The sequence below is a fragment of the Octodon degus genome, unplaced genomic scaffold (genome assembly GCF_000260255.1).
Source record: "Octodon degus isolate 3935 unplaced genomic scaffold, OctDeg1.0 scaffold00034, whole genome shotgun sequence".
NCBI classification, from domain to species: Eukaryota; Metazoa; Chordata; class Mammalia; order Rodentia; family Octodontidae; genus Octodon; species Octodon degus.
Genome location: NW_004524610.1, coordinates 14,052,293 through 14,075,102, shown reverse-complemented (window position 1 = coordinate 14,075,102; position 22,810 = coordinate 14,052,293). Strand labels below are relative to the sequence as shown.

The 22,810-nt window shown below is 38.2% G+C and overlaps 1 protein-coding gene across 2 annotated transcripts in view; it reads left to right on the top strand.

The window, feature by feature from the left end:
- Positions 1–22,810, top strand: part of Epb41l2 (erythrocyte membrane protein band 4.1 like 2) — a 304,724-nt gene that overhangs the window by 53,309 nt on the left and 228,605 nt on the right. Inside the window, exon 1 of one of the 2 annotated variants that reach the window (XM_023714265.1) lies at positions 996–1,016. The exons of the other annotated variant lie outside the window; for it this stretch is intronic. The gene's annotated coding sequence lies outside the window, so the exon portion shown is untranslated. Of the gene's footprint in view, positions 1–995; positions 1,017–22,810 lie in introns of those variants that run through there. 2 annotated transcript variants of the gene reach the window in all.

Genomic DNA, 22,810 nt, shown 5'->3' with positions numbered 1-22,810 from the left:
TCTGGGGGCGTGCAGGAGGGGATAACGGAGTCGGGGCGCCGAGGCGAAGCTCCTGGGACGCGGCGGCAGCGACACGCCAGCCCCACGCGCGCCCGCCGTCCCCGTGTGCGCGCCGCCGAGGGCTCGCGCGTCGGTGCCTGGGTCCGCGGATCCCGAGCGCGGGCGGCTCCGCAGCCGGGCCCAGGCTGGGGACCCTCTCTGGGGGCGTGCAGGAGGGGATAACGGAGTCGGTGGCAGTAGAGTGGGCTTCGCGCGGCGTGCCCCAGCGGGGCCCTCGTGGCCGCCACAGCCCGCTCGCTTGCGGTGGGCGGCAGGCATCCTGCTCTTCCCAGACGCAGCCCCCTGCAGGTCGAGCTTGTTTTGGTAAAGCGCTTAGAACCTGAGATTTTGGGGGAGAAGTCGCAGCGTTCAGCCTTCCCTCCAGTCTGAGGTCGCCCTGTGGTAAACGTCCCTGTCACTAGAAAAGCTGCCCTCTTTTTTTTAAGACTTGGGTTGGAGGAAGGGGAAGTGGATTTATTTTTTCCCTAAATCACATGTTTCCGCAGGTTTTTGGATTTGCATCTGAAATGCCATGTGTGTGTCTGCCAAGTGTCTTGTTCCTCTTGTTTCTGTCATTTATGCTTTTTAAAAACACGACTTTCCAGTTTTCCTTAACTCTTACTTTCTCCAGTCCCCTCTTTGTTACCTGGTTTTTATTCTTATTCTTCTTTCATCGCAATTCGTCCTGTCTGTATTTTCTGCCATCTGTAGCACTGTATTAAAAATTAACACTTTGGTCGGTGTTCTGTCATTTTCCGTTGGGTTTAGCACCTGTAGGAAACGTGAACGTATTTCTTGGCTGTGGGGGCTGGGATTTAGAATGCTCAGTCTTGGAACAGGTTTAAATGGGGAAAGAGCAGCCATTAATCCTGCAGTTTCCGTTTGCAGACGCTTTTCAGAGAAACCACCAGATTGTTGTCTCAACCATTGGTGGGGCTGCTTCCCATAGCCTCGCATCTCATGCGTCTTGGACTGAGGTAAGGGCCAGCGCAGGCCATTTGTCAGGTTGCAAGTTTGGCACAACTTTAACTGAGCTCTGCTGTGTCACCTATCAGAGCTGCAGTGATTTTTTTTTTTTACAGTTCATTTTGAGAACACCATCCAATATTACCAATATTACCAGCCATTTTACCAATACTTATTAGTAAAATTTCTCTTGCCAAACCGTAATTTACTGCTGAAAGATCTACTATTCATAGACAGTTATTGGAGAACTGTAATGGCTTGAAATAATGGTGAATTTAGGGCTAATTTAATGCTGTCCATCTTCCTCACTCACTTCTTGCGCAGAATTCCCACAGAGGTCAGTAGTGGGCTTGGGTGCAGGCTGATTGCTGAAAACAAGAGGCTGCTCGTTAAAAATAATAGAGCATGATTTTTTTCCTTCTGAAACGTTCCTCCTTAAAGAAAAGACCCAGTTATAACTTATCTCTAGTAGTATGGTAGTAAGAGCTCTATGTGCAAGAAAATGTGTGGGTGAATTGAGCCCTCAGACTCCTGAGATCTAAATTGGATGAGGTTTGTTGAAAAAGATTAAAAGTGACCAAAAATTTACTTAGCACTAATCATTTCACTAGAATTTTGGTAAAATATTTGCGATTTTGTATAAAAATTTAAAAGGCTAGGGAGTGCTTGTAGCAATTTACACATACATATTTTAAAGTAAGTCCACTTAGAAGCAAAGTCACATATTCAGGAGAGGAATCTAAAGGCAGATCTACCAAAAATTAAGGGGTCTTGGTGTATTTGGAGACCTAGTGTTAGTGCAGTTTGCTCATCTGCACATACCTGAGGAATTGTTGATGGGCCCATACCTGAGGAATTGTTGATAGAGCTGTGATAACCCGGGGTGTTCTAAATTAGCTGTGTGCTCATCTGAGTTGGTGAGCTTGTTACATCTTTTACATTTTAACTTAATGTTCTTGTTTACCCTTTCCAAATTTCCAGTTCTAAAGAATTGAGTTTGAAAAACCTAACCAGTGACCAGAATGTAAAAATAGATATTTAAAAATCAGGACCATGTCCATGTGTTCTACCCAACCACTTGCTTTCAACTAAAAATACTTGCAAAGATGACAAAGCAGTCCTCCACCAAGATATTTATTGGTAAAATTACTCTGTAATTAGTAATATTGTATAGTTATGTTTAACATCAGGTTCTGCCCTGAATCACCACCCTTGTATTACTGTGGTTAGTGACCTACAAAAGTTGTATTTTGCCATTTTATTTAAGAAAGTGGGGTTTCTATAGCAGAATAAGTATTTTTGAAGGTTTGATTTTCTGTTTCTGCAGGAAAATATGGTCTTTTTTTTTTTTTTTTTCCTTTTTTGAACTAATCTGGTGAGAAGCTGGGAGTGAACTTTCCAAAGTATAAATTTCTCGTTTTTTTTTTTTTTTTTTTTTTTATAAGGTAGTGTACAGTTTATAGGGATTGATACCATGGAGAATCACATTTTGTATTTCTGAAGTCCCTGATGTTTACTTGGAGAAAACAAAGAAAATGTGCTTACCTCCTCCACCCAGTCTGCATTTAGAGAAATGTCCAGGGACTTTTTTTTTCCTCCCAGATTCAAAATTACTGTACCTAACCACTGGGTACCCTTACAGATTTAAAGGCCCCAAGTAAATGTTTTTGCTGGCTTGAGCAGTCAGCAAATACTTGCCAAACCCTAATTTACTGCTCTTTTATAGAATCTTGGACTCTCAGGACTGAACTGTTGGGAGTCAGCAAATCCACTTTTATCCTCTTTCCCCACCCCTCAGACACAGACATTCCCAGCCGTTTTCGAAGACGTGAGTAAATAGAACATTTGTGTATGATTCCCTCACAGATTCTAGACAGAGCATCCTTTGGGAATGCCACATTTTGGTACAAAGCAGCAACTTGATATTCATAAGATTTCTATCATTCCTCTGTCTGGGCAGCAACCTAGATGAAAGTCTAAAATGGAGTCAGTGCCTGCTGTTATTAAATATAGGGGAGCAGTCTTCAAGTTAGCTGTCATAGTATAGGTATTTAGAAGTTGTGAGTGAGTGCCAGAAAGGAAAGAAATCATTAATATCATCTAGGTTGATGAGGGGTTATAACTAATCTTTTTTTGGCATGGTTTCCTATACAGTGTGCATGCATCTGTTGTCTCCTGTGATAGAACTATTACATATGTAGGTATTTACTAAGTGGGGCATCTGCCTGTTATTTGAACTTAATAAATATTTGAAGAATTGATTCATTGAACCTTTATATTTGGAATCTTTCCAAGATGACCCTTTTTTAAAATTTATTTTTTTAATTTTATTGAGAAACAAATATGAATGAGACAGTTTCAAAGCTGATTAATGAGACAGTTTTGATAATATATACATTATACATTGTTATCTTCTTTTCTTTTCTTTTTTTTCTGTGGAACCGGGGATTGAACTCAGGCCCTTGCGCTTGCCAGGGAAGCACTTACTCCACTGAGCCATCTCCTCGGCCCTGTACATTGTTAGTGGTTATCCATAGTACAAGAAGCAGACAGGATATCCTGTCCAAACACTATTAGTACACCTCTTCTCATTGAATTAAGCGAAAGTAGCTGTATATCTGTCCTATTTTGTATATATAAATACAAATTGGTCTTTCCTTGGTATCCCCTTTTTTTTTGTCTAGTCCTTTCAGAGGTGGGTATTCTGTTGGCATCTAAATGCGATAGGTGTTTGAATTCAGCTAAACAATCCAACACTGTCTAGCAGTATATAATATTAGTGGGTTATCCTCAGAGGTTATTGACTTGAGCCTTTTACAGCTCATCGTATTAATGTGGCTTTACTTTATATACCTCGTTTTTATACTTTTCTGCTGGATGGTTAAGACCAAGATAAAGCAAGACCTATATACCAAGGAATGTAACTTTTGTATCTGATAAGGTCAGTCAAGTACCCTCAGGATTTATCCTGTAGCTCTGTACCGCCCTTTGTAGATTCTTTGTCAGTGTCAGCTGTGTGGATGAGTCATGGCCATTGCTTGACCACTTTGCTCTCTGTGAAAGCCTGAGAGAATGTTTGTTCTCTCCACGTGACTCTCCGCAGGCTCACTATACATCATCGATCACATTCCTCTGTGGCTCAGTAATCTTGATCAGAAAATTTGTAGCACAACTGAGTTACGTGATGTTACAGTACAGGATCTCCTATGTCCTGAGTCTTCGCTGACCTTGAAAGGCTAGGGCCAAAATGTTGGCTGACCACTAATTAGTGGCTGAGGATAACCCACTAATATTATAGACTTGCAGCCCTTCCTTTTCTCCAGTTTTGATGGGTTAACTTAGGTTGTTAACCCTCCAGAAGAGAAGCTTATTATTAACCTGCAATATATGCAGTCAAGATGAACCTTAATATATTGAGGTACTTTTAGTAAAGGTTCTTTTGCAAGTTGGAGTTTTGTTTCTTTTTCTTTTTTGCTTTTTTTTTGAGACAGGCCTTGCTTTGTAGTTCAGGCTGGCCTTGAGTCCACTATGTAGCTTAGACTGGCCTCCAACTCTGAGCAGTGCTCTTCCCTCTGCCTCCTCAGTGCTGGGATTACAGGCATGTGTTACTATGCCCAGCAAGTTGGAGCTTTGTAGGAACTGATTATAGTTCATGTAGAAATGTCATGTAGAGAATATAGAGGGTTTAGTTTATTTTGACTACTAGCAATTGTTCTCTTGTTCTGTAGGTGAGGTGTTTTAGATGTATGGTTTTTTGGGCTAGAAGGGTAGATAACCTATATATTATTTACATTGTTTTGGGGATAATATATATCTTAATGAGAGTATCAGAGGTTATCTCAATTTTCTGTTTTAAAGTAGTATATCTGATCCCTGTATTGAAGAAGTCATGTGGTCTAGAAGTGTCTTCATACTACTGCCTTCTCCCCACCAAAAATTGAAATTAAGCTGATTTTTTAAAAAATGTATTTAGTATGGGGTCTACAGGGTCTTACTATATAGATTGGACTTGTAGTGATCCTCCTGTTTTCAGCCTCCCAAGCGCTGGCAAGACAGGCATGCGCCACCATGCCCAGTCTCAATTGCAGTTTTAGCATGCCCCAGGAGCAGGGCTGGTATGGCAGTCCAGGAATTGAACCCCTGGCCCCTGCATCTGCATAAGCAGGCACTTTAATCCGTTGAGCTATCTGACTGGCCCACAGTTTGTTTTTTGAAAACCTGTCTTGTTTTATAGTGCAGCCTGGCCTTAAATTCATTATGTAGCCTAGTCTGGCCTTAGACTTGTAGCAGTCCTATTTTGGCATCCTGCCTCAGCAATCCTTTCATGCCTAGCTGAGCTGATTCCACATTTTTAGTTACTTTATTGACTTTTACTATGCAGATCTCTCTCATTTGCCAATTTTCTTGCCTTAGTGTATTTGAACCATATGAGATCAGTTGGAGAATAAGAACTATTTTTCTGTGAACCAAAAGCTTTACTTCAGATAGCGAAGAGAAAATTTTGTGTGGTAACTAAGGCCAGCGTCACAGGGATGGTTCGATTCTTTCCAGGTTAAGAACCAGAAGGTGTGGATAGGGTCCAGAAATGGTTCTTTTGGATTTTACTGCCTAGGGCAGGTAGGGAAGTTCATGACATGTAACCTCAGTTTTTCATGTTCTGATTTGTAAGCTTGTTCTTGCTTTGTTCTATCACTTCATCAACATTTGTGAAAGAACTTTTTAAGTACTTAAAAATACTTATGCTACCTTTTAGTTGCCCTTTTCTTAGATAATTGTGGTTTAGAAGGCTTGTCCTATGGGTCTGATTATTGACTGCTTCGTAGTCTTTTCCAAGCCTGAATTAAATTTCCAGACTCAGTGAGCTTTAGAGGTGGATCTATCACCATTATAACAAAGAGTGCTGAGTTTACTTTTTTAAAAAGACAGGCACTGTCTTTAATTGTACAGGCCTTAAATTCAAGATTTTCCTGCCTCATCCTCTCCAGTGCTAGGTATATAGATGTACATTGTCATAATGTACACTCATATTTTTAGCTTCTTATATTCTACAATATCTGTACATATTCACATGCTGAAAAGCATAACATTAAAATGTAATATATATTCTGCCATATTCTGTAGTTCTTCTGTTTTTTTGGTTGAGGTTACTTACTGTTGTAAAAAAAAGAGAACAAATTTGGATTAATACAGAGAGGATAGGGTGGGTGAGATAGCTCAGCAGCCTAAGTGCCTGCTAGGCAAGTGCAGGAACTGGAGTTTGATCCCTGGCACCACAGGCTGCACTGGTCCTGCCCCAGGGCACGTTGAGCCAGCCACTGAGACTGGGTGTGGTGGTGCACACCTGTAATCCCAGTGCTGGGGAGGTTGAAAACAGGAGGATCACTGTGAGTCTGAGCTGCGTAGTGACACCCTGTAGCAAAAAACCAAAAACAAACAACACAGGGGCCAGCAGTGGTCTGGAGATCCATAATTCAGGCTTCTGACTAAGGTGGAAAGTGGGATTTGTTGGGGCTCAGGGGTTCCTAAGCTACCTAGGACATAAGTCAGGATGTGTTTCGTGTGCAGGTAAGTAAATGAGAGTTTGGGAGATAAGGCTGCAGATATGAGGTAACTTTGGGAAACAAAAAAGTTGACACCGCTTCTCTTGTTCAGTTCTTGGTGTAAGGTTTGGAAATGTAGATCTTCAGAGGTATTCTTTCATTTTTCCTGCTGCCCTGTTGCTTTTTGATGATTGGTCCCTCCTTTTCTCCCTATCCTGATTGGACTTACTTCCATGCAGTGTAACTCTTTAGTTGACCCCTTTTACCCAGATGCCAATGTTAAAGTGAATTCTATTATAATCTTGGCCTCTCATATTTTTACCTATGAGCTTAATGAATGTACTTTTATTTCCTCTTTTTTTTTTTTTTTTGATGGAAAGGTTGATTAAAGCAGATCAGTAACAAGTCTGTATTGTTTGGTCCTAGTTAGGCTGCTAATGAGGCTAGTGACTTGGGACAAAGTATTTCCCCAAACTCCCTTTCCTTTAACATGGGGTTAAAAGCCATCCCTGGCTCATAGAGCCATATGAGGAGTCATTGAGCTCATGCTTATACAGTACTTCACATAGTGCCTGCATCTGTGAAAATTACCAGGTGAAGAGGAGCCCTAGTGGGTGTTCTGTGAATGTGTGGTAAGCAGGTTCTAGGCAGGGGTTCGGAATGGTTATCTGAGTGGAAGTACAATCTTCCATCCAGGACTTGGACTTCCTGTGGTGAACAGAAGTTGAAACTGTTTAACTGTTTCAGTACACTAACTTTAAAATCTCTGAACTTTCAGAAAACTCTGACCTGACAAATTCCTTCCACCTTTTATGGTAATGTGCAAGAGAGATTACAGTATATAGCAGACTGTTGGGAGCTAGTTTTAATAACATAGGGAAAATGTCGTTTTTGTTATGTTGGTGGAGGAAGCTGATTTTGAGTGTGACATATGTGCATATTTTAGTGTAAGTTTCTTTCTTTCTTTTTTTTTTTTTTTTTGTGGAGGCAGGGTTTCACTATGTAGTTCAGCCTGACCTTGTAGCCCAGGCTGGCTTTGAGCTCCCTGTGATCCTCTTGCCTCAGCCTCCTAAGTTTCTTTATATATAACTGTGTTAAGCTTGATGACATATGGAATTTTTATTGATAGTATTTAAGCCGCATGTGACATTAAAATGTGAGCTTTGTAAGTTTACTCTACCTGTGAGCCTATTTTCCCCCAATATAGCATTTTAACTTTAAATTAACTGCCAACATTAAGAAGCCAGGAGGTTTGGGTCAGGGATGTAGCTCAGCACCTGGAAAGGGCAAGGTCCTGAGTTCAATTCCTGGTGCTAGGAGGTTTCACATAAATGTTACTGGCTAAAAAAATTGAGTTCTTCTCTATTGGAAGTGCCCTCAAGTGGTGTGGTAATTCCCATGTCATTTTGCACTGGGAATTCTTTTCTATATTGTCTTGGTTCCTCTTACTTCCTTTCATCTTACCTCTTCTAAAGCACTTCATTCACTTGCATTAGATAACTGTTTTAGATTGTTGACTTTGTGCCTCTTTTACTAAAATATCAACAGAAAGATGCAAAAAGGCCTAGGTCACCTTACCTAAAGTGAATGCTTCTGATAGTGGGATTTCTCCACCTTTTGAACACAGGCATTTCCTGCCTCTTCCATTGGGAAGGATGCCTTTGGGGTCACAACAGTATAGTGGAGCCTGTTAATAAATGCTCAGCACATAGCATACATGGGCCTTGAGTTAGCATGTGGACAGTGTGGTTTTGTGAGTTTGTTCTAGACCTTTTACTCAGTTTTCTGAAATCTAATGTCTCCATTCGTTATTTGGCCTTTTAAAAGTATGTATTTTATTTAATGTTTTATTGTCTATTAAATCTGTCAACCCAGTGCGTAGAAGTTTATTTGGGATTTTAGAAATTGGAATTGGGGACAGTGTTCTATGGAAGCCAGGAAAAGTGGGAGCTCATGGGCAAGTGGTGTGGATTTACCTATTAAACTTGGGGAAGGAACAGCATATGTGACTGACAGAAGGAAGGTAAACCAAAGAATGTGTGTACATTGTGAAAATGTCCATAAAGCAAGAGACTGATAACTTTTTCTTTGAGGTACTGCGGATTGAACCCAGGGCCTTCACACTGAACTACATTTTGAAACCCCCACCCCTTTCATTTGGAGACAGGGTGTCATCAGGTTGCCAGGTTGTCCAGGCTTGGCTGGAATGCATGATCTTCCCTGCCTCAGCCTCCCAAAATGCTGGGTAGTCATGTGCTTCACACCCTTCTTCTGATAATTTCTTGACCAGCAGTATGAGCCAGTGGACACAGTAATTATCTGGTTGCTTTGTTTTGGTAATTTTGCCTAGTCTAGATACCTGCCAAGGATGAAGGTGACCACAGTTCACAAGTCCTGCTTCTCTTATGTATTGTTTTGAAAACCCTTTCAGTGTTCTTTCTTCATGGTTTTCCATAAAGAAAATTATAGTCTCCAGAAGATAAGAACTGTTCTCTAAACATGATTGGGATGCTATCATCAAACTGAGAATTCTTTTTTTTTTTTTTTGGCAGAACCGGGGATTGAACTCAGGCCCTTGTGCTTGCCAGGGAAGCACGTATTATACTGAGCCATCTCCCCGGCCAAACTGAGAATTCTTTAAAAGCATGAAATATCCAAAGTCATTATTCAGTTCTTTCATGTCTCAAGTCAACTTTTGAAAAAAATTGCTTGAATCAAGATCCAGTTAAGTCTGTCCATTCTAATTCATTAATTTTTTTCAGACTAGCAAGGTTTAGTTGCTCCTTTTTCTTATTTTTCCTTGCCATTTATTTGTTGAAATAGTAGTTTCACATGGTTTCTCACATTCTGAATTTTGGTGGTTTAATCCTATAGTTCAGTTACATATTCCTCTCTTATTTTCTTTATATTGATAATTGCATCTAACTTTCTTTTTTTGCCTTTCCTTACTCTTAAGATTACTCCATAGACACAGCCTCCTGCTTGATCCATCTTGATTTGCCTTCAGTCGCTAAGCTTCTGGTGCCATCCCAGTAGCTGGTTTGCCTAAGCTGTCCTGGGTAAACATTTTATGCTCATGATTGGTTTTGTTCTAGATTCCATTGTAAGTAATCCAGTAAGACCAGAAACACTGATAATCAGTAAGTTTGTCAGAAAAGAATGGAAATTCTTGGAGTACAGACTACAAGCCCAGTACTATAACTGACACATATTACTGGCCTCAGTCTTTTTTTGTAGTAGCTCCTCGGCATACAGTTCATTTTACAGATGAAAATTGACTCTCAAAAATTGAGTTGTTAAAAGTGTTTGTGGCTAATATTATTGTCTGCTGGGGTTGGTTATGTTAATTATTTGATGCTGTTACCTAGAAGTTGCATTTTCTTTGAAATTTGTCGGCATCTACACTAACTCTAGAAGACAGACTTGCTCTTCTGTCTAGTTTTCTGTATCCTGCTTTCTCTTGTCTAAGTATAATTTTGAAACAGACTTGTACTACTTTTAGAAGTTCTGAATGTGACTATTTGCTGGGCATTGAACCTGGAGTGCTGTATATACCCCAACTGGTTGTGTGTTTCTTGGGTCATGGTGGAATGGAGTACTCCATTCATCTTGCATGAAAAATGTTTTCTGTCTTATTTTTCAGTATTAGAAGAATATGCCAGATGTGATAGAGCATGCGTGTAATCCCAGTACTTGGGAGGCTAACACAGGAGGATTGTTGTAATTTGAGTGCCAGCAGAGCTACATGGTGTGTTCAAGGTCAGCCTGAATACACTGTAAGATCCTGTCTCAAAAAAACTAAACAAAAAAAATGTGGTAGAATATGAAACACTTCAGAATAAACTGTATTGACCAACTCTACCGTGTTGTTTCATGTGGTTTGATACTTTTTGCAATCTAATTTACTGTGCAGATGACATTCCTGAGAGTACTTGCATATGATTCAGAAAGTCAGGTAATACTTTAGGAATGTGAGGAGCAGCAGCAGTCCAGTGCCCTCTTTTCAAGACAGATTTCTGTTCCCCAGAGACAGCTGCTTTCAGTACTTCTGATTTTATTTTCTGGTATGTTTATTCTCTTGACATGATTTTTTTGTTTTTTGATGTTTAAAAATGAAAAATATTTGTATGTTTTAGCATTTATAGAAAGCTTATTTTCTAAGAAAAGAAGACATACTAGCAGTATGAAAAACAGTGTTTCACAGACACTTAATAGCATCGCTGTTTCCTTGGCCCTTGTGAAGGTATTTTGTGTGTGAATGGTCATTAAATCTGTGTTTCAGGATGGGCACTGGAAAAGACTCTTTTGCCTTCTTGCTGAAGTCTGCTTACTCCTGTTTGTTCGCTTTATGCATTGCAAATAAGAAGCCCAGTGATTTTATACCTTAGTTGGGGTTTATGCTTACCTGCTGTCTTTCCTGCATATAGCAACGCTCTTGTTCCATTCTCTAGTAGCATGTGTGAAAGCTTAGTTTTGGTGGCATATACTTTCTTTTACAACTTGCTAGTCTGTCCTAAAGATTATTGTCTTACTTTTTCCCCTTCTTTGTTTGGTTTTCTTTGTGTCCATCTTTAATTCAGCTCTAAACAGTACAGGAACTATAAAATTCCTGCCATTAGGCTCAGGTAGGAGGCAGCCTCTCAGTGCCATACTTTTTCCCGGATCTTCCTTCATTCTGGGCTGGTTTTATTTCTGGAACTGCTGTGTAGCGGGAATCCCCTTTAACTTTCTTGCTGGATCCCACCTTTCCTGGGCCCATGTCCCTCTCTCTTATATCATATAAGCACTTGCAGTAGTCATGAAGGAAGTATCTGTGGGAGGTCAGTTTCCTATGCTGTTGCTTGTGTTAAAAATGTCTTTTTTCCACTCTTATGATTACTTGCTGCTCCCAGTCCGATTATTTTTATAGTTTGGCAGTGTATAAAATTGTAGGGTAGTGATTAGTTTCCCTGTCAATTGTGAAGGACTCTTTTGTGGCCCTTTGAAAGCTATTTTCAGCTCTGTCTCTTACTCCAGCCTCAGGTACCTGGAACCTACAATTCCCAATGCTTCCAGGGCTTCTCTAGCCATCATCTTGTTTTTTACAGGCTCCTTCTTACCCAAACAAGAACTCAGGTTTCAGCTTCCTCTGCTCTGCTAAGTCAGTCATTTTCTACATCTGCTTTCCATCTTCTAAAATTCTGTTGGCGTATCTCATTTGCTGGCCTGCCCTCTGCCTTTTTTTTTTTTTTTTTTTGTTTGTTTATTTTTTAAAGAAAGAACTATTCTTTTTTTTTTTTTTTTGTGGATTTGTACTAAATTTCTTTTTCTCCACTGTCATTTTAGTGTGGTTTTGGGAGGGAACAGAAATTAACTCATGTTCAATCCACTGGATTTAGGGGTTTAAAATTGATTAAAAATAAAATTTACAAGATTACAGTGGTGCTTACATTTGGGAAGAATTGTGGCAGGAATGAAATTGGACTTTTCCCTTACTCTTGCTGACTTATAAAAACAGGCAGAAAAATCAGGTGTTTGAGTCAACATTTAGGTAGATGGGAGAGGATAATTGATGTCACCAAAAATGTATTGTACATTTTTCCTGTGATGTTTCAAGGATTGGTTACACATATTGTATAGTTGTGCTAGATTTAAAAATGCACAATAAAAACAGATTTGGTGAACATTGCCTGTCAGAAATGGCAGCCTTATTTTAGAGTTTACTGAGTCTCATGGTTTGTCTCTTTTTAAGCTGATGCATGGTAGTTGCACATGAATTTGATTTTCTTTGAATGTGATTTGGGCATTAGGGTAACCCTTTAACTCATGGGGGTTCTGTTAAATATTATGATTTCGTTGCGAGGTAAGGTGTAAATAAGGAGTGGAAATTTGCACTAATATGAAGGTACAAATGTTGGAGATATTTATGTATGGGTTTTGGGGATATTGAAACAAAAAGGGTGCTCTGAAGAAGGTGTGGGCTCACAGTGGCTGTGTGGTTTTAGGAAGCCCCAGGAAGATCTCAGAGCTGTGAGTGCATGTGATTAGTGTTGATGATTCTTTTTTCTTGTGGTAGTACTGGGGATTGAACTCAGGACCTGGTGCTTGCCAGGCAAGCACTTAGTCTACTGAGCTATGTCCCCAGCAATTAATGTTGATTAAATTGCTCAGTGGGTTATGGAGATTTATAAATTCAAATGCTCTATTTGTTAATGGTAGTGTTGCAAGCAACATTTTGACACTTGCCCTGTAATGTGGTGATATTTTAGGTGTTTGAGGCATTATAGAGTGGAATCTTTTATTCCTCAAGTATGTATGTCAGTGTACATGAGAAAAATATAAAAGTAACTCAGAACAATGATTTCATTGATATTACTTAGCCTAAGGCTAAAGTTTATCCCCTAGCAATTCTAGGGATTTGATCTAGGCCTTCACACTGAGCTGCATGCCCAGCTCTTTTTATGCATTATTTATTTATTTTTCTGTATTTAGGACAGTCTATAGGGTCTCAGTATGTAGATTGGATTCATAGTGATTCTCTTGTTTTCAGCCTCCCAAGTGCTAGGATTGTAGACACACACCATCACGCCCAGTCTCAGTTGCCACCTCAGCACGCTCTAGGGATAGGGCTATCACCGTAAGCCAGGGATCGAACCCTGGCCGTTGCACTCTGCCTAAGCAGGTGCTTTAGTCTGCTGAGCTATCAGGCCGGCCCTTATTTTTGGTTTTTTGAGACACAGTCTCAATATGTAGTGCAGGCTGGCCTTGAGCTCACTTAGATAGCCTAGGCTGGCCTTGAACTCATGGAGATCCTCCTGCCTCAGCCTCCCAAGTGTTGGGATTATAGGCATGTGCCACTATGCCTGGCTTTTTATTTTTATTTTGGCACAAATTCTCATTAACTTGCTCCAGCTGGTCTAGCACTGGTCCTCCTCCTGCTTTATCCTCACAGGTAATTGGGATTATAGGAGGCATGTAAACTCAGGGCCTCTCTCATAATAGCCAGGTGCTCTATCACTGAACTAAGGCTCTCAGCACTCATGAGTTTTTTTATTTTTTCTTTTTTCAGACAGGGTCTTGATGGGTAATTCAGGCTGGCTTTGAACTTGCAGTGATCCTCCTACCTCAGCCTCCTGAGTGCTGGGATTATAAGCTTGTACTACTTTGCCTGGTTCACAGTTAAGTTGACTTAAGTATAATAATTAGATAATTAATACAGTGATTGCATTTGGCCCGGAAAAAGTCTATCAGTGACTAAAGATTGAAAAATATTGGGTATGTTGAAAATATTTCTTTAGCCATAGTGCTTCTATACAATATTTTCCTTCTGGATTATAGTATAAAACTATGAGTATATGGTAACTGGCATGGCCTTATGTTTTCTTTCTTTCTTTTTTTTTTTCATATTGGATATCAGACTCGGGACCTTGAACTTGCCAGGTGGGCACTTAAGCCTCTGAGATAGCTCCCTGGCCCGACTATCTCTCTGACCCTGTTTTCTTATATCTTTTACTGTTTTTATTTTATGAAGCTAAAACCTTTTTGTTTTAGCAGAAATCTTGAGAACATTTTACCATTATTTAAAATAATTTTGTACCACAGGTCTGAGAGGTAAACAAGTCAGGAACAGGTTGAATGTACTCAGTTGGTCAGCAATTTAGGCCTGTGGCTGGTTTCAGGTGTGGCCATTCTCCTTGTGTGGAGGCGCAGCTTCTACACGGTGCTCTTCTGCTGATGGAGCAGCCAGCTGAAGTTTTCTTGGAGAAGTCAGGCAGGTTGCCAAGTTCTATAGCTAAGGGGGTGTCTTACAACTTTTTTCTATCTTAATCCCTGAAGGTAGACAGAACTAGGTTTTCCAAAAATAGTTCAGTGAGTGTGTCAACATTTTGAAATACTAATGAAAAACAAGGAAGTGGAAATCATACGGAATTATTGGAAAATAGTGCCAAATGCTTTCCCAAGTACAGTATTTGAAAGCAAATGTGGCAATAGACAATAGCTTGGTTTTTGGAGTCCATGATAATCTTGCTTTTTTTTCCTTCAGTGGTTTGTTTCTAGACTCTCATAAGTTTTTAAGTGAACAACTTCCTTGAAGTTTCCTTTTAACCCACTTCTCTTAAGGAGAAGAAAGACTTAATAAAGTGGGTACAAATTGTTTGTAAGAAAGTTTGGAGTGTCAGATAATGACTTGTGTGTGGCCTACGACAAATCAAGATTTTGTATACTTGTGACCAGAACTATTTTTGGGTCTTGGCAATTAAAATCAGCATCAGTAAAATCTAGGTCTTAATATTCTTTTTTTCTTATTTTTTTTTTTTTATTTATTTGTGTGTGTGTGTGTGTGTGTGTGTGTGTGTGTGTGTGTGTATGCATGTGTGGCCAGCTCAGCCCACCAGGGGGCAGGGCTGGCTGGCATGTGGTGCTGGGGGATTGAACCGTGGTCCGTTTGCTTTGCTAAGCTTGTTTAAAGTAGGTGCTTTAGACCACTGAGCCATCCCTCCAGCCCGGTCTTAATATTCTTAATGCCAAGATTGTCTGCTTTAGATTATGCCATATGGGAATGCGAAAGCCCTTCTTCCTTCTCCCAGGGCCTCCTGGAAACTGGAAGATGGAGGCACTGTGTGTGGAAGGCACTCTGGATGTTTGCCCCTTGGCCATAAAGGGCCTTGCTGAGGCCACACATGTAGGGCAGATGCAGTGTGGACCTAACTGGCTCTGGCCCACTTCTGTCCTCAGTGCTGTGAGATTCAGGATGGGACCTAGAGCATGGGCAGATTTGCAACTTGTGCTGCTTCCTGTGTGCAGTGTGCAGGACAGCAATGGAGGACAGTGTGGCTCTTCTGAGGATCTTTTGTTAAGTTGACTTTTTCCAGTTCCCTATTTTTATTGTACCTAATTATCTCTGACACGTTTTGTTTTCTACCTTGTCAGGTTAGAAAATGTTTATCTTTTTGAAACTTTTAACAGAAAATTTCAAATAAAGGTTGAAAAGTGCACAGTACATTCTGTGTGCCTTTGGCTCCAGCTGTTCCCAGCACATGGCCCTCCACTTACGTGTATTTCCTGCATACTCCCTGACATGGCTTTGGCTTCGGCTGTTCCCAGCACATGGCCCTCCACTTTCGTGTATTTCCTGCATACTCCCTGACATGGCTTTGGCTTCGGCTGTTCCTAGCACATGGCCCTCCACTTGCATATATTTCCTGTGTACTCCTTGACTTCCTGCACACCTCACCTATATTGTTTGAGACAGCGTATAATTTCATTTGTAAATTAGTGACCCCTCTGTGTACGTCTTGGTCTCTAAAGTAATTATGTTCATTACTTGTGTTCATCATTGAATAGAGAGTAGTTCATTTATAACATATTTGATAGCCATGGTTTTGAAATAAGTATCTGAATATTGTTCTCACTGAAGGCAGTTTGGCCCACATACAGCATTGTAGATATGAGTGTTTTACTCAGTGCTAAAAACAAAAAACTTTAACAATTTCTGTACCAGGCTCAAACTAATCTTGTAATTTTAGTATATTCTCAGGATACCTTTCACTCCTGCCTTTGTTTGTACTAGATTTTAATTAAAGTTTTCAGGGTTTTTTTTTTTTCCCCTCTCCTTTTGTCCTTTTGGGTTAGGGTTATGCAATATCACTTAGAACTAGACTAAGTGATACACAGTTACTACAAAATCAAGGCAATTTGTTCTGTGCTTGGTTCTGTCTGGCAGTGTAGAGGGGAAAATACATGCTTTAAACACTGATTATTAACTAGTTTAGATCTAATTATGTTAATTATTGGTATTGTAGCTGAGGCTGACAATCCCTTAACAGTGAAAATGTTTTCGTAACTAACAGGCAGAATTTTTATGTTGCACTACTTTATTTTATATTTTAATTTATACTTTTAGATAGAATATTTGATACGATTTCTTTGTAAAGATATGTTGAATTACAAAATAGTGGTGCTGACTACCATCTCTTGATACTCAAGGAGTATCAAGGCCCTGTTCTATAAGACTTCTGCATGTGTTTATTCAGTGAGTCCTCACAGTAACTGGTAGGTACAATTTTTATTTTTAAAAATATTTGCTGTACATAATGTTTACCTTCCTTGTGTGGAGTTGGTAGAAGTAGTACATAACACATCTTCTATTTTCATCTCCTTCCCTTGTATTCATTTCCCCATCTCACCATCTTTTGATCTGCTTTTCATTTGAGAAAGCTTTATTTCCCTTTCTCCTTCTACCTATCTTTGATTTTGGTCTTTATAATTTGAAATTCTCATGTAAGAGAAACCATGGGACATTTAAGCTTGTGTGTCAGATTTCTTTCAAAGTAATGTGTTGTTACTCTAGGAATCCTATAAGAGAATGGAGGCACTACAATTTTCAGTCACTTCCTCATTATTGTTCAATTAAGGACAGAGCAGGGATTTGAACCCAGTTGTCTCGTTTCAGAGCCTATAGTCATAGCTGCTGTCCCATCTGTCTCTGCGAATATGTAAACTCCTTCAAACTGAGTTTGTATTCACATTCTTCTTTCTACAGATAACTTAAACCAGATCCATAGTACCCTATTATTGCATTAAGTTATAATTTGGTCACTAGGGGTAGATTTTCATTCAGAAATTTTACAGAAGTTAATGAGATTCTACTTACATACTTTTACTGATTTTTAACTATAAGGGGCACCTTGGAAGCAATTAAGGATTAAGGTGGTGACCAGGAATGTCTGTTTTTCTCCCTTCCTCCCATCTTTTAAAAATGGAATGTTGAGCCTATCTGGAATGTTGACAAGTCACCAAGGAGTTGTTGAGGCCAACAGTTGCAAGCACCATTTATTGAATGGTCAAAATTTGTGTCTCCTATTGAATAACTTCAAGTGGCAGATGTATTTAATTGGGATTTGGCTGTCATTGGTAAGTACTGCAGAGTATACAGACTTTTGCCAGTGTTTGTCCTATATATTTATGACTGGAATTTTTAACAAAACAGGTAACTGATACTGTTTTCTCCCTCTTTTTCTTTTTCTTTTTTTTTCTCTTTTTTTCTTGAGTGGAGTAGAAGGTAGATGATTGTTCTAGCCCCAAGTCCCAGTCCACTAATCACTAGACATGATACTAGGCAAGGGATGTTGCTTCTTGTGTCTGTTTTCAGTAATTCAGATACCCTGAAACAAGTCCTGATTTTTATAAGATGTCTGTCTCATTCATTCATCGCTGAAGAAAGTGATTAAAAGTGTCCCTGTAGGAAAAACATGTAGGATTTTTGCAAAACATTTGATAAAGTTTCCATGGTATATCTATAGCAGCTTTTGGGGAGAAAAACTCCAGTGTATTGGAGGGAACTCTCTGGTGGCATTTGTTACTGAATTTTTAACCTTAGTCATTTTCTGCCCAAAACAATTTTGGCAGTAATTTTTAAAAGTTTAAATGAATTTTTAACAAACAAAACATAAAAGTCACATGTATTTGTTGGGTGCTATCTGATTTTTCATATTTGTGTGTATTGTGTAATTTTTTAAGTCATATTAAATGTATCAGAAATTTATCATTTCTTTGTGGTGAAAAAATTCAAATTCCCTTTGAACTTTTTGAAATATAGTATGTAGTACCTTATCATTGCCTGTAATCAGTCAATTGTGTAATAACACACCAGAGGTTCTTATCCTTATGTAATTATAGCTTAGCATCCATTGGCTTGTGCATCTCTCCTTACCTACTCTTTTCACTCTCTGGTAACCTCCATTTTTCTCTGAATTTTATGAGGTTTTTTTTTTTTTTTTTTTTTTTTTTTAATATTCCACATATAAGTAAGACCATGTGGTACTTCTTTGCCTACCTTACTTATTTCATTTGACATTATGATCCCCAGTTCTATCTGTGTTGTTGCAAATGATAGAATTTTTCTTTGCGTTTTGTAATTATTCCTTGGTATGTATGTAGCCACAATGTCTTTTCTGATCTATTAATTGATGGGCACTAATTTGTCATAGCTAAATTCTGGAAACAACCCAGATGCCCATCAGCTGAGGAATGGATAAAGATGATGTGGTATTCGTTACACAGGGGAGTAGTATTCAGCTATAAAACAGGATAAATTGGAGACATTGTCCATGAATAGATGCAACTAAAGAACATACTCTTCAGTGAAATAAATCAGATCTGCATGTGCAAACATCGTATTGTTTCTTTAGTGTGAGAACTTGAAACAGAAAATGGAACCTGAAGGGTACAACAGATATTGGGGAAAAGGGAATGAATTTACTCAAAAAGAAAGAGTTACAGAGTTGGGAAGAAGGGATTTGGCTCTTATAGGAGATGGAGTGGGCAAAAGAGATTTATCTGTGTATGTTAGCAGGGTGATTTGGACAACTGTGAATTTCTGCTGGTTGATGGAAAGGAGCAGAAAGGGGCCGGGGAGATGGCTCAGTGGAATAAGTGCTTTCCTGGCAAGTGCATGGACCTGAGTCCAATCCCTGGTTCCGCCAAAAAAAAGAAAAAAGAAAAAAAAAAAAAAAAAAGGAAAGGAGCAGATAATTCTTAATTTGTTTTGTCTCCTGTTTTCAGTTGTTTGTCATTTTTCTTTTCTTAATTTCTTATATATTTTTCTTTTTTCTTCCAATTTTGCATGAATATATCTGATAATATCAATAGTTGGAAGACAACATTATGCATTACAACAAATACTGTGAAATTCATATTACTTTAAGTGAAGTTCTGTATCACTTGTAATTTTTCTGTTTTAAAGCTATTTTATACTCTTTAAAAAATAAAAAAATTAAAAATTTGATGGGCACTAGGTTATTTCTGTTTGTTGATTATTGTGACTAGTGCTACTGTGGTGAACATAAAAGTGCCAGTGCCTCTTGGACATACGGATTTCATTTCCTTTGGATGTAGACATTCCACAGAAGTCTGCAGGGAAATCTTTTAAGCTGTATATAGTTTGTTGTATTACAAACAGGGCTGAAGTAAAGAACATGAAATTTGCGAGAAGTAAAAGCTAAGTCAACTAGAAAAGACTTGAGCATAGGTTGAGATTACTGTTGCAAGATGAGAGCTCTGCACTGTTTGTCCGAGTAATTTCTTACTGTCAGTGTGGAAATTTGTTAGGAAGTAGCGGATTTTTATTTTTCAGTGTAAGGCACATTCTTCTGGTCTCATCACTCAACTGGAACTGATCTTTACCAGCTAGGAGATGGTGCCCTTTTCAAGTTGTTGACACATTTCCCTCTATTACTTTTGACATTGTGGATGAACCATATTGTCTTTGGCTTTCTCTCCTTAAGTGTTTCAGTTTGTTTTGTTTTTCCTTCTGTTGTTTTCTAACATCTTTTCCTTTGATTAACAGGCAGTTTATCTTTTTTCCAAGGGTTTTTGCCCTCATCTTTTGGTTCATAGCTCTGATTAATTTACTTACTATTGTAATCTGTTAACTTGTCTCTGCATACTACATACATCTTTTTCTTGTGTTCTGGACTGTTATATAACATAGAGAAGTTTTTGTTACTATTTCGAAGAAAAATTTTTTTTATTTTAAAAATTTATTTCATTTATTTATTTATTTGTGTGTGTGTGGCCAGCTCAGCCCACCGGGGGCGGGGCTGGCTGGGCTGTGGGGCTGGGGGGTTTCACTGCCTGTGCTTTGCTAAGCTTGTTCTAAGTAGGTGCTTTAGACCACTGAGCCATCTCACCAGCCCTCGAAGAAAATTTTTGAATGAATATATAAAATGTTTTATGTAGAAAGCAGATTATAATTGATTACATTGACCTAAATATTTAGATTTCACATTTTAAAGGGTTCATAGTATGTACTAAGTGCATATTTGTCCAATAAATTAAATAGCTTTGACAAACAACCCCATGTCTATGAACTGTGGTGAGGATGTTCAGATGAAGGTAAATTATAGCATATAAGGAACTAGCTCTTGAAATAACTGAAGGGTAAGACTGGTTGGGGCAGGCAGCTTTTTGAGAATATGCTTTGAGGATTGCCTTTGTAACTTTTTTGGGACAAATTCTAGTGTAAGAAAATAGTACTTCTTGATCTTTTATTCAGTATGGACATGTGTATCTGTGAATATGTATGTGTGTTTAATGGAAACAAGTTTCATAATTTTTAGCCTTGCTGTGAGATTTTCTTTTCCACTTAATAATAATGAAATTCCAATCAACAATCCACAACCTGTTTTACAACTCACCAGTGGACTGTGGTCTGTATTTGAAAAACTTTTTGTGTAAGTAAATCTAAGACAGCAGGGGAAGGGAACTTTGCAGCTTATATGAGAAGAGCTTTTTAGTGGTTGGAGCAGGTGGAAGTCAGAAAGAGGCTGTCTTGGAAGAGAGTGTGTTCCCAGCGCAAGAAGTTGTTGGCATGTTTTTTGGGAGTTTGCTGAGGAGAGAGACAGGAGTGACTAGACCACCAAGATGGCTCCACATCTAAGCTTTGGTACTTATTTTATGACTTGCTGAAATTCTAAGGTGATTAAAATTACTTAAATTTTATTTTCTATATGTAAATCTACAATGTTTCATTATTGTTTAGACATTAACCTTTACATTTATTTTTAGTTCGTTTCTGTTGTATACTAACTTTATTTTTTCTTTTTACTTTTTTATGACATAGTTTGATTTAGAAGATTTTAAATCAACTCAATGATATATCAGCTTCTTACACATATTCCTATTACTCAGCTTTAACAGTTATCAGCCATGACTAATCTTTTAAAATTTATTTCATTTTTTCTCCATTGTATTACTTTGAAGCCATTCCCAAAACTCTTATCATTCAACCAGCATAGTATGTGGTTGTTTGAATCAGAATCCAAATTAAGTCCATATATTATGATTAGTGATATGAGTCTTGTAAGTTTTATTTCTCTTTAAATTTAGTTGGGTCATTTATCTCAAATTGTTCTAATAATTTTCAGCTGCTTTGTAGTATAATCTGTTCCTTCATTATATAAATTGTTATATGAGGTCTTTTGAATCAGCTTCCAGTTCAATTTTTTTTTTTTTTCATTAATACTTCATTGGTTTTGTTATTTCTTAGAACTACTCAAGTATACCTAAACTAATTGTAAAGATGTTCAGGTATTTCTTTCTTAGTTCTTCATTTTCTGAAATCAACATGAGCCATATTCCCCATAAAAACAGATGGAAGCATTTAGAATTTGAGAGTATAATAATCCGCTATAAACACCACATCCAAAAACAAATTGAACAAGAGTTTCTAGTCCAGCTTTGTTTCAAAAAAAAAAGGAAAAACCAGCTGTCATAGTAATTTGCATGGACCGCAAACTAGATTTTCAGTTAAGTGAGACATTTTACAGTTAAACCAGTTTTGATTTTTCTAGCATAGTAGTGGGAACATTTCAGTTTTGCTACTTAAGTTTCCCACCAAGTAAGCAACTAGCCTTAGTGACTTTGTCCCCCTCTCTTTCTTGGCACTTGTAAGTAGAAGAATTAAAGTGGGAAGATGGTAAGTCAGAAAGTAACCAAGGTACATGGGAAATAAGTAACTGAGTCCTGCATAGATCCTTTTAAGGGTGCTTGTAGTTACTTTTATTTTAAATAGACATCTTCAAAGGTACAGATACAGTAGTATAGACAGCCAGTAATTCCCTTATGTTTAGTACATTCTGATATGGGGTGGGGTGGCTATGTTATAATCTTCTGTTTTTTCATTTGTTATCAGGTTTGTGGTATGGACCTTATATCTTTTTTCTTTCTTTTGCTAATACTGATAAATTTGCTTTATCTTGTTTTAGTTTATTTTTGTTCGTGCTCATTTTTTTATGTAAAGATTTTATGATTACATCATCTGTGATTACACATAGGTGAAGATAATCTGATTAGGATTTGTTTCCTCTTTTATTGTTACATTTCTTTTTTATAAAAACAATATATTTTTATATAATTTAGCAATATATGGGATAGTATATACCCATCTTCCAGCTAATTATTAACATATGGCCAATTTTGTTTCATCTCCCAAATCCATATTTACTCTAACCTCCGCCATTTCGTGTTGGATTTTTTAAGAAAGTAAATCCTATACATTATATCACTTTATGCATTTTTTATTGTGTATAATGAGTACACATTTTAAAAAAAAAGCCACAATGCTGTCAAATGTAAAATCTTATTATTTCCCTAATATCAGATATTCAGTGAATGTTCGTATTTCTCCAGTTCTATCATAAAAGTTTTTATAGTTGGTTTGTTCAAGTTAATGTTCAAATAATATCTATATTATATTAAATTTGTTTGCTGTATATTGAATATAT